Source organism: Ochlerotatus camptorhynchus, unplaced genomic scaffold (assembly GCF_037179485.1).
Source record: "Ochlerotatus camptorhynchus isolate MF236.1 unplaced genomic scaffold, CSIRO-AGI_Acam_v1.1 ptg000124l, whole genome shotgun sequence".
NCBI lineage: Eukaryota > Metazoa > Arthropoda > Insecta > Diptera > Culicidae > Ochlerotatus > Ochlerotatus camptorhynchus.
In genome coordinates this window covers 1,732,613-1,744,649 of record NW_027040614.1, presented here as the reverse complement: position 1 = coordinate 1,744,649, position 12,037 = coordinate 1,732,613, and the positions used below count along the sequence as shown (strand labels likewise).

At 43.4% G+C, this 12,037-nt stretch overlaps 1 protein-coding gene and 1 pseudogene across 2 annotated transcripts in view; one reads left to right on the top strand and one right to left on the bottom strand.

Moving 5' to 3' along the window:
• The window catches only part of Poxm (Pox meso), a 215,818-nt gene that overhangs the window by 75,504 nt on the left and 128,277 nt on the right, over positions 1-12,037 (bottom strand). The window lies entirely within an intron of this gene.
• LOC135699953 (uncharacterized) lies at positions 9,043-9,751 on the top strand (annotated as a pseudogene).

The window sequence follows — 12,037 nt, the reverse complement described above, 5'->3', positions numbered from 1 at the left end:
CAATACCACTTTCGGAAAGGTGATAGTTGCCCCTATCCGATGATATTGTTGGTTTGCATGGGCGTACTTTGGTTCGCGTGTAAAGGGCCTTAAAAAGTTTTTTTACAAATGCTTTTGTGCCGTTATCAAATAATTTTATGCCTGATATGTAACGTAACTTTGATACACACTTATAGCGAATTTGTTTTTGATTCAGTTCCAACCTGGATCGGGTATCAAGATTGGGTCTGCTTGTTGCCTTTCAAACGTCAGTGTTAACGTTTGTTTTTGTAACCTGGCACTGGTTCCAACCTGAATAATAAACAAATTCGATATTAGTCTTGTCATCGCGGTGAAGTTTTCCTTGTTTTGAAGCTTTAAAACTAATGAATTAAAATGCCTGATTTTTACCGAACAGTTCAGCTGTTGAAAGTTCGGTAAAATTACCGAAGTCGTGTGTAACGTTGATAAATTTTCGCGGAGGAAAGCAAGCAAATTTGAGCAAAACTAAGGCGTAATTTAAAAAAAAAACCGATCAAGGTGCGAACAAGAAAGGTGTATGTTTTCCTTTGCTGAAAGACGCATCAGATTAAGATAATAATAAAAAAAACCCCAGCAAACCAATGGTGTCTTCGGACTAAAAATGGAGTCGATGAGGTGTGGTTAAAAATATGCCGATGCATCGTTGGCGATGAACCAAGAAGACGCAGCGGCGGCGGCAGCGGTGAAGAAGATTGGAAAGCCAACCCATCATGCTGCAAGAAGCGTGCGGATGGAAAGGGATGGAAAGAAGATTCACACACCGAAATAGATAGCAAAGGTATAGAGGAAGATGAAGGTACCCCGTCTCCAATAGGATGACACAAACACAACCGAAAGCGTTCTGCTGGTGGCGCGTTGCGGTGGGTTGTTTGTAAACAAACGCAACTGTCGAGTTGAATGCATTGCACGTCACGCCACCCGGAGCTAATAGAGCTGGGAGGAGGGAAACATTATTTCGATCGCAGCAACCCAGGAAAATCGGTAATCCTGAAAAAAAAGAAGAGAGAAATAAGGCCCACTGCGATGTGACGAAGAAATCGAATCGATATCTGTCGGTATGCTATCGGAGTGTGCGAATTTTCGAATAAAAGCAAGGTTAGGATGAATCCGTCGTCATCCTGAAAGGAACGCATCGATGCGTGAAGGTTTTATGCCCGCTGCTTTGTTGTTTGGTCTAGTGGGAAAATGTCTTAAGACGGATTGCTGTCGGTTATTCTTCAACGGGATCAACCGCCGAACAATGTGCTGAATTCGTAATGTTGGAAACGTGAATCGAGCGGTTTTTCGGCTTTAATTCCTCTCGGGAGAGTGCGGAGGAAATTGCGTCCACACCGGGGTTGACCTTTGGGTATTCGTCGGTAAAAGCTGGCTGAAGCGATGGATGTTTTCAATAAACAGAAAACAGAAATACATTGCACGGGTGCTGAAGATTCAACTAAGCACATCCGCATTATTCACGCCTAATCAGAATCTGTGTCTCTCTGCCCCGGTCAGGCCGTATCAGGCCGTTTTCCCGGTCGGTCAGCTGTCAGACAGCTCATTTGTTTCTTTGCGCGGTTCTGTTTTTGTCGATGGGAAACATTAAACTTCGTTTTTTTTCTAGCTTCCCAAGAACCGTATCATGTGAAGGAGAGAGTGTATATAAACGGAGCTGATTCTTCTTGAATTGTGTATAATAATCGCGTTGACCCTTGAAACCATTATCGCTCGCACAGACATTGAAACTGACCGACCGATCGACGGTCGCTTCTTCCGATGCACGCTCTCGCAGCAAGCGTTGATAATCTCAACCAAGTCACTGACTGGCTGCTTGGATGCACATTCCTGTCCAAACCGCACGGAAGAAATTCTTTGAATCGATTTTCTTGCGATTGCCGAAAATTCGCGCCTGCGTTCATTATTCCCCTTGCCGGTGCGAGCCAACCCCCCTATTCCCAAACCCGCCGCCATTTTGAATCCCGCTTCTTTTTATCATCATCTGGCATTTTTATCCCTTCTTTGGTACGGTTTTCCCGGCAGTTATTTACACACCCATATTGTTTCACTTTCTGCCCCTGGTCCATCAGGTTGTCTGACGCTCGCACATTTATCGAATCGGTTTATTTTAATCCTTGCTTTGTTTCAGAGGAGGCTTTTTGCTGTTGCTGCTTCTTTTCGTTTTCCTACTGTAGGTTATAATTCAAATGCATTACGATGGGTGCGTTGGGTTGTCTGTGTGAGTGCCAAAGATGGGGGACGTAAATGTAATCAAATTGTTCCCTGAATTAAACTTTATCGTGCAACAACGGCGGGCTGCAGCAGTCGATATACAAAACTGACAGATACAGACATGGCCTACTGCTTGCACGTACGAGCTTATTGCCCTAGTGGACATGCATGAGCGGCGTGGTTAAATAGTGGAATTACACACCACGGTGGATGGAAACGGTTTTTGTGTTGGGATCAATTCTTCTTCCTGGTTGTTTTTTATTAGTTCAGTTCCTGTGTGTGTGTGTGTGCGCGTGCAATTGACAGGCTGTTTGAGGAACCGAATAAAAAACCTCATTTCGATTAATTCGATCCGTCAAGGTTGACCTGCGGCGACACGGTGCTCTACGGTGGTTACATGCTTCTCGGCCGCCACCATTATGGCCAACTGCGGTGGTGAAATGGATTAAAACGATACACGCCGGCCGAGACACACAGGAATACGCAATCGAGGGTGAGAATGAATCCGAAAAGGTGCAAATTGTTCGGAATTAAAGCCTCCCCGACAGCGACATTGAATCTGCCGACGACACGGAGTACGGTAATTTTGACAGGTCTAGTTTTCGGAAAACCACCAACATGGCGACCCTGCCGACCGAAAGCAAAAGCTACTGCGATTGTTTTGGCATTCAATGAGCCGTCACAATCCTAATCCTAATTTCACCCGCAAAACATGATTAATTCACACAAGAAACAGCAATTTCCCATCATCCCTAACCTCACTAACTGCCACTATTTACAAAACAAAGCCCCATCTAACGGCGCTGAAGCTCAACGTCCTCTAACCTTACTTTATCACCGCCGCTCCTCTCGCATCTCTCCGTTCATCAAATGGCCAGAATCTGTATCTCTCTCGAGGCGGAAAAAGAGCTACATTCATTCGAAATAAATAATCTGTGCCAACTAACAACTTATGGGAACAGGCGGAATGGAGCGGGAGAGCGAAAGAATACAATTTGTTCAAGTCAAAACCCTTTCATTCGCACGCTGCTCCGGCAACGGCCGTCTACGGTCGTGTCAGTGAGCGAGTATACGATTAAACGGGAAAGATTGTCCGTCCGTCTGGTCTCGAAGCATTTTCTACCAAAGGAAAAGCAGTCCAGAATAAGAAGTTCATAATTAAAAATAAAAGATTGCTCTCTCGCACCACCTTCCGCCGCTGCCGCGTCGGCTTCAGTCGGTTCGAGCCTCATCGATTATCATTATTCCATATAATTATTTGTTTTCATATTTTTTCCCCCACTTGTTGTCAGTGTATCGCTCATGAACCATTCAATTTATATTGCCAGCTTAATGTGATTGCCGGGCGCACCGAGAAAGATATTTTGCAAACTCTTTAACGCGACAGTTAACATAAAGGGGAGCGCAGCTGCTTTCTTTTTTTTAAGCAAAAAAAAAAACAAAAAACGACACCGTCGCCACTTACCCGGTTGTCAATATTGACGGGAAGAAGGTGCACTTTTGTCCGTGAAAAATGTTTACAAACCTGAAAATAAAAACAAAGAGAGAGAGAGAGACAAAACGTTACTACACAACGCACATCAAAGTAATCCGCTCGAAAAGTAGTCAGCTGTCAACGCACTTGTTTTGATTGATCACTCGCTCGCTTCGCTCGCTGCATTCGGCGAATGATTTTGCATATAATAAAGTTATTCTCGCACTTTTCGCAACTTTCCATCGATTGATTCGCTGTCATTATTCTCAATTGCGATAACCGAATCCAATTTCAATCTACGACTAGGCTCTGCCGAAATTGCAGTTTGAGCTTCCATGGAGAATTTTCGGATTCCAACCGAGAAGGAGGAGAAGGTGAAGTATTTCCTGCGGTGCGTCGTCGTGCGAAGCGCGGAACGAATTTCCGACGACGGCATGGAGAATCGTGGCCAAACGTCAAGGATTTCGTCAGTGCTCCGGTGGACGACTGCTGTGATTTCACAAGGAGGAAAAAGGTACGTCCACACAGTCGCTGAACTATTGGGGGAGTTAAGAGCCAAGAGGACGACGCACTTGACGTTTGGATCGATGAGGATGTAAAGTCGGAGATCCAAGTAGGCACACTTCACTGCGTCAAGTGTGTAATCGATTTATTTAAAGCAATAATTGCTTCGATTCAAGTAGGTACTGGGACGTCGCGTCAGATGGGGGTGAAGTTTGTCCTTTGTGTGAAGCGAGAGGGATCTTAATTAATCATCTCATGAGTCACGGACGAGGGAGATTCCGAAATCATCGGGACGGGACGTGAGATGTGATTTTCAACTTCCCAGCGGTTGTTATCCGTTATTTCGTTGGATGCACTTCCAAGCAAGTATGCGTCACTTTTTAGTAAAGTCTGTCTTGAACGTCCAGTTTTAAATATTGTTCTGGAATTCCTCTTGATTTATCATGCTTGAAATGTTTCGAACATGCACTAGATGTTCTGATTTTTGATTGCTCGTTAGAAAGGATGTTAGTTATTCATTCTTATTGTTTAATTAACCATAGCACATGGTGACAGGTACTATGATTGTCGATGCAGGATTCGATGAGCTGGCCACCCTGTCAACCGACATTTCCTAAGGGAGCGCGGCGGCTGTTAAAGCGCCGCTGCAATGAGATTGACAGACGTCAACGCTGGCGGCTCGAAATTTATTTATGATAAAAGTTCGCGGCGTGGTCGGTAGTGTTTTTCATATCGCTACAGTTAAAAATATTTTACTATTTACTTATATTAGGAAGTGCTGGTTCTAAGTCTATTACAATCTAGTAAAGGAGGTACAAAGTTAAAACTATTAAATCTAGACTTAAAACGAAACTGATTCTAAACTTACCTAGGACGTACAAGCTAACCTAAAACTTGAGGCGCAGGGAGAGGCCCCACGCTGCAAAGAATCACAAAATTTGTAAGTAAAATGTAACTTATGATAATGATGTAACTAATGAAATTAAACGGTTGCAGTGAAGCAAACGTTAAAGCAAAAACTTAGTTTTGCTTTCAAAAGAGATTCTCTGGCCTTTCCACCACCTGCGCGAACAATGATTTTTTGTCGAATCTGTAAACAAGCCGTTTTAACAACCCACATGCTGATTAATTACAGTTTGTGAATCGAAGCGTCAACTGAATATTCTATGCATTAATTGAATGTTGAATAAGAGCTTATTCAGGCAAAAATAAGCTTCTTCAGCTAAAAAATGGCTTATTCAGCTGTTCATCAATTTAAATTGTTTGTTGGGCGGGTTGTCGATGAGGTGCCTGTCTACCACGATTGCCCAGTTTACGCGGTGGTAGTCCCTGTGCAGACTTGGAGCAGGGGCCACATTGTAGCCCAGTTCAGCCACCACCGGTTGGTGGTCGGAGCTGAGTTCGTTCAAGGCTACCGGCTTGGACAAGCCGGTATTGGTCAAGAACAGGTCTAGCGTCGATGGGTTGCCCGCCGGTGAGATGAATGTTGGCTCATTCGAAAACCAAACGGAGTACAGCCTATGCTGCGAGTGGTCGACAGCAGACGACCGTTCTGGTTCTGCTGGTAGTTCCGCCAGGCCTCATGGCGAGCATTTAGATCTCCTCCAACTACGAAGCGGGAACCGGTCCGGGTGATGGTGGACAGGTTCTTCTTGAATTTAGCCGCTAGTCCACTGCTGGCGGCACACTGTCGAGGGCAGTAGACGGCGATGAACTGGACGTATCCAGTCGACGACTCCACCTCCACACCAAGGGCTTCGATGATAGAGGTGCGGATATGGGACAGAGTGTGGTATTTTATTCCTTTCTTGACGACGACCACCACAATCCCCCCCCCCCTGGAGCTGGTGCGATCAAGCCGAATAATGTTGTGGTCAGGCAACCAGAAGCTGCCGCCGGACTTTAGATGGGTCTCGATTAGAAGACCCACGTCTTTGCTGTGCTTGCGGAGGAAGTCGGAAAGCTCAATCTCTTTTGCTCTTACAGAGCAAGCATTCCAGGGTGACGATGGTTAGCGCTTTAGACACCATAATGGATGATGAAATTACCGAGCACTTGGATCTGTTCGAGATTATTGCGGCACTTACGAAGAGCACCGGACATGTGGACGAAAATTTCCATCAGTTCATCCGCTGAGAACAGATCGGGGTTTTTGTTTTGCGCTGTTGGTTGTCTCCAGAATCCAGGGGGTGATGGAGAGCTTTGGCCAGCAGAATCACCGGAAGTTGCTTGAGTGGAATGCACCCGCGAATTCACTTGCCTTTGGAGCACTGTCTGTCGGAACCTTGATGAGCACCTCCACAGTTGACGCATTTTAACGCCACGGCTCCATCCGCAGGGCAGTTGGAAGTGGCGTGTTCTTGAGCGTGGCTTGATGTTGCAGTTGCGGGTACCGTGTCCAAAATTGAGGCACCACTGGCACTGCGTTACGTCACGATGGGCGCCACGGTATGGCTCCCACCGTACGGTGATGGAGTAGATCGATCGGATGGCTTGCAGCGCATTGAGCGTAACCGTCCCTTTCTGGAAGTGCACCAGGAAAAGACAATCCGGGTACGTTTTCACGTTTTCGTCTCTCCTTGTCATTCGGAAGACAGCGATTGGGGCTAGCTTGTACCGGTTCTTGATTTCAGCTTCGACCATCTTGGGGTCGAAGTTTGGTAGACCCCTGATGATTACCTTGAAGGGCTTCTCATCGGGGATGTCATGCGTGAAGAATTCCGCCTTGGAATCCTTCAGATATTTCACGGCCACCTCGTACTCCGCTTTCGTTCGGAGCATCACCTTGGTGCCGATCCTGCCGAGCTTAAACTCAGCTGCAACGCCCAGCGATGCGAGATCGCCAATCATCAATGTTAAGTGGCACTTGCAACTAGTGGAGGAAGCTTCATTTTTGCTGCACTTGGGCTGGCAGCAGTTTCGTTGTCGACGGTGGCATCGTCCCGTCCAATCGCACCATCGGACTGGCCCTGATTTTCTTCCTCTTCTTAGACCGCTTCACTGTGGCTGAGGTGGTATTCCCAACATCGGTGGGAAGAGTAGCGTACCTATTCGAAATAGGTACACTCAAGCTACCCTCACCGCTGTTCTTCTTCTCCGTTTTCTCTAGGAGCCTGCTCCGGGAGCGCTGTCTTCCCATCACACGAAGCGACCGACACTACTGACGACGCGATTAAACTGCGAATGTTTGGAACAAACTAGAAACTTTAGAACAACTCGACATAGCGAGCAAAGACCGAACTGTACTGCTTGACGTTCAAGTCTGCTGACGAAGAAAACGATTTGGCTAGCGTTTTTATTATCGCTGCTTTTCTCCTCCCTTCCTTTCATCGGTGAAATGGTGAGCGATCAACCAAGCGTTGAGCTCGCTCATGTGAGCATACGCAATGTGTCGTGTGTTCGATTTGCGCTCTATCGTTGCGTCCGTGTTTGGGATTTTTCGTTACATGTCTGAATTTTGATTTTTTAAAGTGACCCCCAGTATAGAAATTAAAGACAGTTCTACGTCAAAAATCATGCAGCATTGTTCATATCTTCTGAGGATTACAATACAGAATCTATAGACACAGACAAACAGACATAACACATTGAATATTTCTCACTGTAAAACATGGTCGCTAAAACATTACCGCCATCTGTTGAGTATACTGTGGTGGGCACTACACTGAACAGATGGCGGTAGTGTGTAAACGTCAAACGCAAGGGAATTGACTATGCGCGCCACAGGTGGCGGTACTACCAACTGCGATACTTTTAAATTGTCCGTTAAATGCTTGTTCGATGAATAACTTGCGAGTGTTATGTCTATTTGTCTGTGCTATAGAGTTTTAAGAATTAGTTTTTTTTTATATAGGGGGAATGGCGGCTATTGACAGGCTATTTTCGGCAAACCCAAATTGAAACGCTAATTTCACTGGATTTTCTTATGAATAACTTCGCTGAATGCATTCAAACGATTCTTTAGGCTTTCAGCTTCAATTTGATTATATTTTTACCGGCGAGAAAAAGCAATCTAGCAGGGTTTTCTGGAAATGAAACACACGCACTACAAAATGCTGCTGATTTAGAGTTGCCGATGAAAGCACAGCTGTTTAACACGCAGCTCAAATATAAAGGTTGCCGAATAAAAAGAAGTTGCCTACAATAGTTGCTCTCACCAGAGAAAATTGGAGCTTTGTAAAAGCGTTTCAAAACAGTTTTTGACAATTTTTTCGACTGAAATTGTTAGAGCAGCTGGCAGCAAAAGATTGTAAACAAACCAATACTGCAACTGTGTGCGTTCCTTAGAGAAAAAGGCAATAGAAAAATGGTCGTTGCTTAGGTTGTCGAGAATACTTAAATTCCCTTATGTTAAGGAAAAGGTAAAACATCAAACTTGTAACCTGTAAACAACATTTCCCAAGGTTGCCGTCATACAAAAGTTTGTTTGTAACACACTAAGCTCTCATTTTGTAGGGTAAGCCCCCAGGTTTAAAGACATAAAGCTATTTTGTGACACCGTAATGAGCAGTTCTTCTATAGACAAATTTCACGTCACGCCACTTGAAAGCGGTGAAACAAAAAATTTAAAAATTATGAGACTTACAAAAATGTTGTCATATAATGATTTCCGATCAACGGCAAGTGAAAACATTTTCAATTTATGATTAAATGCTACGATGATTGTGTTTATTCCAGAAGCGAATACTGTAGAACCAACTACTTCAAGCACTCATTCGGAGGAATCATGCGCTGCGCCTTCAACACCCGCTGCACCTGCACCTTCGAATCCAGATTCATAACCGATTGCTTCCAAGTTGGCGACGACCAAAGTTGGAGCTCTTGTGGATGGTGTTATGGCAGAAAATCATGTTGCATGAATTGGTGATGAATTGACGGATATAAGCACAGTAAAGACCCTTGCCATCGTGACTAGGCTGCTGGATGACAACGGAAAGGATAAATTCGAGGTCAGTGACATAGTTTATAGAATTGTGGAGCTAAAGGCTGGTGACCATAGATCGAATTATAATGCCATAATCGAGGAATTCAAAAAAGATGGGATTGATTACAAAAATCGGCTCAAGGGGTTCCCATCCGACGGTGCGTCGGTGATGATGGGTTCCGAAAACTCCGTGATGAAACTTGTAAAGAAGGATTGTCCAGATCTGATCGTGGTTAAATGTATATGCCACTCACTTGCCTTATGTGCAAGTAATGCATACGGCAAAATACCTCAATAATACTTGAAGCAGTTGCTTCGAGACATTTACAGTTATCTATCTCATAGACCTAAGCGGAAATTGTTGAACTGAAGCCAGTCAAAATCTTGCATCCGTCTCAGACATGATGGCTTCTCTTGAAGCAGTGGTTAAGAGAAATTTGGAGCGATTGCCGGAATTGAAACTTTTCTTTTCGTTCCAGTACAATTATGACAAAAATCCAACTGCACACAGAATCTTGACACATTTGAACGACCAAACGACAAAGCCAATTCTGGACTTTATGATTTTGGTTTTGCCTTTGGTAAATAGGTTTAACAGAAAGTTTCAGTCCGAATTGTAGCAGGCTAATATAGTCATGAGACGCTAGAATAATCATAGCAATCTGGTTGCATAATAAAGTATAATTCTGTATTGGACACATTTGGCGACGAGAGATTCAAGAGGAGAAGGTTTCAGACCGTAAGAATCACGGGAGGACGGGGAGAGTATACTGGAAGAACCACGGGTTTTGTATAAGTATCAAGAGCTTGTCAAGATGTCAACGGTAAGAGATTTATTTTAGAAAAAAAAATGATGTTCAATGTTCCGAAATTCAAAGTGAGCAACTGTGACCAGGTGCAAGGAAAAGTGATTTTTATACGTTAGTACGATAAAGGAAACGGGATATTTTACCACGTTATTTTTCCAGTATATCGGTAAAACGTTGACTTCCTTCAGTGCAGGGAACTACGCGTTCTAATCCACTGATAGCCCCGTAACGTGGGTAGATCACCTTTTCGTGGTACGTTACGGGATGTCGATTCATAGTCTTCTTCTTCTTTTTCACATTTCAAGCTTATTGCATATCGCATATTAGCTTATTGCGTGCTCTCAACTTAGTGTTCTATCTAGATGCATTTCCACATTTATTAATTGAGAGCTTTCGATGCCTGTAATATTTTTGCATTCGTATAATTGTGTGGCAAGTACAATCATACTCTATGCCCAGGGAAGTCGAGACATTTTCCAACACGAAAAATTCCTAGACCGGACCGGGAATCAAACCCAGCCACCTTCACCATGGTCTTGATTTGTAGCTGCGCCTTTACCGACAGAGCTAAGGGAGGCTACTTCAAACTAGGGGAACAGGATATTTCAGTAATCCAAGGAACACATCTTAGTCCTTGTTACTTTTTATGCCTTATTGATAGTGACTAGACTCGGCTTTGTCCACCGAGGATGATTCTGATTCCGATTTCGATGAACATATTTTAATGACCATTCTCAGAAAACCGAAGAATAATTTCGTCAGAGACGTAGTTGAGCATTTCTCGGAGGAAGAGGTAATAATATAGATTATATGCAGCCGGTAAACGGAAGTCAGCTCCAAGTGGCATTTTTATCAGTTTTGAGTTTGCATCATGAACAAGCAAAACATGTTTATTTCTAGTTCCGACGAAAAAAGCGCGACACTGCAAGCAACAAGCAAAAAAGTGTTTGACAGCTAACTCCACGCGATGTCACACACCCCAACATACGAAACACAAACTGAAAACGTTTTTTTATTGCAGCGTCAGGTTAACACTAACCTAGGTTCAAAAACGAAAACCACATAAGAAAAGCGTTACCATGGCAGCATAAAAGAGAAAATCATCGATTGTCATACATTTCAAGCATAACTTTCAAAAGGACGTAAGTCGCAAAAATAAACAAATCGATATTTTGCATCTTAACGAATATAAAATACATGCTTTTCCTACGAGTTGATGAAAAACAAGGTTTGAAATTGTAATGCATTATGGAAAATATATTTAATGAACGCCCTATGTGACCTTCTTTCATTGTTTTTAAAATGGTGTTGACACACCCTTTTATTGACAACATGACTTAACTGTTAAAATTTGATGATAACATCAAAACTGCAGATACGCTCACAGTGAAGCGTCGTATGTGAAAAAACAAAGCAACCACTATCAATCAGCAGATGCGTCAAGTTATTTCTAAGAAGATACAAAATGGATTTCAACGGGATTCAGCTACTGCTAGGTATGTTTTATTAAATATTCTTGACTAAAACATAAATATTATAAAAAAATTTAGATGTAGCCACCCAGCTTGATGAGTCAGAACAGTTTTCATCTGCACATATTCCCAGCGTGGTATATTTCGAAGAAGTGGAAACAGTTCCGCAAGGAGGATTGCCTCCAAGCCTAGAATCTAAACTTGCACGATGATGCTTCTTCTCGTCAGAATAATGACAACGCTTTACGACAATCGGTTGATGATATCCGAGCCGCTTTACAAACTGATAGTGAGTGCTTTTGAAAGCCGTATTCAGATTCACGCAAAATTCCTGATTGCTTTACCTTGTTAAATCTTGATTAGAGTTTTGAAAACATTATAAATTCCGGGCCCAATCGAATACGTGGCGATTTCAAAGATGCCGGAGCATTTTTTCAATGAAACAGATAATATGTGTGACCGATATATATCTATATATATATATATATATAAACATTTCTTTCAGAAGGGCGATCTAACGATTCAAGAAATGAGACAACTCCTTCACTTTCATTTTCCTTATTCGAACGCTGTTTGCCACAACGCTACGTGTCGACTCCAATCCACGCCCGAGGTGATCCTCGAA